Source organism: Octopus bimaculoides, chromosome 4, assembly GCF_001194135.2.
Source record: "Octopus bimaculoides isolate UCB-OBI-ISO-001 chromosome 4, ASM119413v2, whole genome shotgun sequence".
In the NCBI taxonomy this organism is placed as follows: Eukaryota; Metazoa; Mollusca; class Cephalopoda; order Octopoda; family Octopodidae; genus Octopus; species Octopus bimaculoides.
In genome coordinates, this window is record NC_068984.1 from 71,462,819 (window position 1) to 71,467,435 (window position 4,617).

Genomic DNA, 4,617 nt, shown 5'->3' on the forward strand with positions numbered 1-4,617 from the left:
CAAATAAAGTCAATAATATATTCGCAAAATGTTCTCCTGAATTATTTGCTCCGTATTGAAATTATTTTCACACTGGTGGCTGCCATTTTCGGCACAAAACGAATCAGTTGCAGCGCAGACTTCAACGTCACGAGTCGTGGCTTTCCTTCATGGCAACGCGTGCTGAGAAAGGTGAGATTATAATGACAGTCCAGAAACCGGTCTATGCGAGTCCAAATACTTGAATATATTCTGAGAGATTGTCCTTGTCCGTTTGCCCGCAGACAGTTGATTTCTGTAGTTATCACCCTTTGTTTCGGCGATTTAAATAAACGTTTTGACTGTTATTTCTAGCATATTGACATACATAATATGTCCTTTCATTAATTTTAATCCGTGAGCTTTTTAATGCTTTTTGGCCCTGCAATCACCTATATTACTGATTCTGTTATTATCATTTTTAATTGTTACACTAGATAATAATAGAGTCAATAATCTCTTCGCAAATATTCTCTCCTGAATTATTTGCTCCTAATATATATAAGTGGCGATCTTTCAGAATCGTTTGCACGCTGGCCAAAGTGCTTAACTGCATTTCGTTCAACCATACGTTCTGAGTTCAAATTCCGCCGGGGTGAACTTTGCCATTCATCACTTCGTGGTCGATAAAAATACGTACCGAGAGAGCCCTGGAGTCGAATCAATCGACTTACCCACCTCTTCCGAAGTTACTGGTCTTGTACCAAACTTTAAAATCAATATATTTTTCTACTCCATTCTTCCCCTATGTCTTTTTTCTTACTTAAATAAAGTAATATTAATAATTTATAGTCTATTGCAAGTGCACGACACCAGCTTGCCTGTAAAGTTACACTTAACCTAGTATTATATATCAATAATGGAATCAAACATTATGGTTGCAATGTACAATGATTTTCCTGTTCCAGGTAAAAGAGGTTAAGAAATAACAAGCTTGAATTAACTATACCTAATTTGATAATATATATTCATATCGCATAATTGAATGTTATATACTGTGTTTCAAAAACAGTTGATATTATTGAGATGTTAATATCACCGAGACTATAAAGTCATAGTAAATGAAACAAAGCAGGCTTAATGTTGAGCAGCATATGGTTTCTTCCGCCAAATTGGAATGAGAAATTCATAGGTATGTGGATTCCATGAGCGATTTCACAAAGGTTCAGTAAGCGCACCGCTTGAGACACGACACGCGTCAAGTTGGTAGCCCATTTCCCAAACACGCTGCAGTATGTCTTGGGTAACAGTCTCCAGTTTGTCAATGATTCTCTGATCGAGTTCCACTAGGTTTGCAGGAAAATGGAAGATTCAGATCAGGCCCTTCACATAGCCCCAGAGAAAAAGAATCGCAAGGTATCAGGTCAGGCGAACGTGGCGGCCATTTCAACAGCATATTATCTCCCTCGCAGATTATCATTGAAATAAGCCCCCACAGTGAGATTCCAGTGCCCCGTCCCGTTGAATAATGAAGTCTCCATGTTCATTTGCAATGTGCTCATACATTTTCAGATAAATATTGCTGATCACATTTCCCTCAAAGGAAAACAGGCCATGAAAATGCTTCTTGGTGAAGGCACAGAACACATTCACATTTGGTGAGTCCCTTACATGCTCAACTGGGGTATGGTGATTTTATTCACTCTAAATGTGAACATTATGCTTATTGACTTTGCCATTCGTATGAAATGTGGCCTCATTATTGAAAACAAGACTTCGTTCAACTCGGGTTCTTCAAGTTTCTCTTGAATATCAACACAGAATTCTTTGCGCTTTCACTTGCCAACTGCCGTTATGGCCTGAACGAGCTGCAGCTTATAGCATTTCATTCGCAAGCGTTTGCTCAGGACAAGTCAAACTGTCGTTGAAGGAATCTGGGTTCTCAGACTTGTTCTTCTCATGGACTTCTTGGGCGTCGCAAGAGTTTTTTGGCGAACCCGCTCGACTGTCTCTTCCGATGTTAGCTGTCGTCCTAAACCTTCTGCCCTGCACAGACAGCCTTCCTCTTTCAATTTGTTTTTGCTGTCTGTCCAAATCTGCGTTGCCATTGCTGACTTTTTTTGTAGATCTCTTTCACAAATGCACGCTACGCAATCTTGTTCGACTGTGTTCGGGAATATCCCAACACACAAAACGCCATTTCTCTTCCAGTAAATGACATTTCAATACCTTAAAAGATAAACATATCAAACATTAAACGTAAATGTTTGAATTGTTTCAACACATGCTGTTAAAATTTGAAGTCACCTGAACAAGAACTGGCAAAGGTATTGCAAAATGATGTCATTTTAAAAAAAAAACATTCTGTATGTAACTAAATAAGTGGCTTGACTAATGAATGGATGGACTACGAAATTGATGGATAATGGTTATGTACTGGACACCATAGTGTCCAAAGGCTGTGGCGTCATGTAACTACGCTCCAGTTGTATGTATATAAAGTGCATAGTGCTTATACTCCAAGTGCTTAGACTCCAAGAAAAATTGTCTCTTGCAAAGTTACGCTATCATCCTTTTACAATGAACTAATTCTACTTGCGGTGTAATACTAACGTCGGATTATATCTTTGTAGGTGATGACAACCAATGAGGTTAACTGTAGTTGAATGGATTATTTCATCACACTTCTCGTATAGTTGACGATATTTCTGAACAACAATATCAGTAGATTTGCTGCTTTCACATTATCATATAATTAAAATGGTTTATGTTTAATAAAAAAATTCTCCTTATTCATCACTTCATGAATTTTCAACTAATTTATACCTGATAATATGAAACAACAAAAACCCATAGAAATAAAGCAATATTATTATATGAGCTCTTACCAATTGGCAACAGCTTTCCTTCCCGCTAAAAGCATTCGAATTTGGAGACACAGAGACGAAATAATATATTGATATCAAAATCTGCACTGTGTAAGAAAACCGAATACATAGAAAATCCATGCCCTGCTTTCTATATTCATTCATCGTTTTCGTCTGTGATAAACAAAACATGCACACATACATACACACTCACCGTGAATCCCTCGCATATCAGATTATATCTATTGACGTAGCAATCAAAAGGTAATAACACTTGCCAATACACGTCCAAAGTTCTAATAATGTTACCCGAGTTACTGGCTTGATTGCATTCCCTTCATTTACTTCTCAGGCTCCGTATTTCGTAGAGTTGGCAATAACATTATTGTGTGTTACTTTTATGCCTCATCCCTTATACCTCCACGAATAAAAAAGCCACGATATTTTGGATGTAATAAACATCAGGAAGGTTTTGCCATCACACCGAAATAAAAGAAATTACTGAAAATGTTGATAGTTCCACACTTAGTGGTAATTAATGCTTTTGCAACATTTGGAACAACTCTGCATCTTGAAAGAAATATTACAACACAATCGTCTCGAAAATTAGGATATATATTTAGTTTCCATGGAGTAAGGAAGTGTGATTGGCACAATATGCTGACACATGTTAACCATTACCTTTTAATTTCGTGCCTTGTCGGAAGGATGTAACTGTCCCTTTTCGCGATAAATAGGTGTCTTCACTTCAGAGCCACTTGCATCCCTCAGTCAGAGATCCGATGCTTTTGACATGTATATCTTTTTACCACCGATTGGGAAACTGCTATCTTTGAGTGCTGATGCCTTCTGCTTGCTGGTCTGCACTCAGCAGATTTCGCTTCATGGGAATTTCCTGTAAATAGATAACGAAGAAAGAAGGATAGAAGAAGATAATAACGTTATCGTGCATAGTCAATACATTCCACGAAATCATACATTTGCAACAGACATTATAATACGATATTAAAGAAGTTATTACAGGAAAATAAAGTTAGAGAAATGTACAGTAATATTTAGGTTTCTGAAATTTGAAATGCCTTTATTCTCACTTGTTTTTTTAACAATTGAATCATAATTACACATTCAAATATGTTCACGGATTTATATTTATTACCATTTTCAAACTGTGAATTGATAAGTGAGAGATTACGCACATTTTGTTATATGCTTATTTAGCTCTTTCAATTTTTTGTTTTCTAACAAACTGTTTCTTTCAACTGTTATCACGTTTCCTACTTTGTCACGTTTCATACTTTACCATCCTACCATTCTATGTGAAAATGATGTGGGACGGGATAAGAAAAAATGTGATAGTTTCGTTTGTTTAGGGATGATAAAAAAGCAAATGATAAATATGTAACATCTAGAATCCAGAGGGGTCTTTTTTCAACTGAAGATATTGCACATGAAGCTATTTTAGTTCTTGGGAGTAAAAAGGTGTAACGTAGAATCCGTGTTTTGTATTTAGAAATGGGTGGATAAATAGTAAAATGTCGGCGTCTGCCAACTAATAACTGATCACCGATATTCGTTTTTATAAAAAAACAGTTATTTAGATGTTGATAACTTGACAATGAGACAATCTCATTGACAATGCGCCCGAACCTGATATTCTCTCTTTCCCTATTTTTCACTTATATATATATATAGATATATACTAATACATCCTTTTGTTATTTACACCACCTGTCCTCGTCTGTTGTGGGTTTTTTCGTATATTCTCCCATATATATATATATATATATATATA

General features: G+C 36.3%; 1 long non-coding RNA gene across 4 annotated transcripts in view; it reads right to left on the reverse strand.

The window, feature by feature from the left end:
* The window catches only part of LOC128247595 (uncharacterized), a 137,815-nt gene that overhangs the window by 112,132 nt on the left and 21,066 nt on the right, over window positions 1-4,617 (reverse strand). For all 4 annotated transcript variants that reach the window (XR_008263938.1, XR_008263936.1, XR_008263937.1 and 1 more), the window contains exon 2: window positions 3,507-3,720. This is a non-coding gene — a long non-coding RNA (uncharacterized LOC128247595). The remainder of the gene's footprint in view (window positions 1-3,506; window positions 3,721-4,617) is intronic.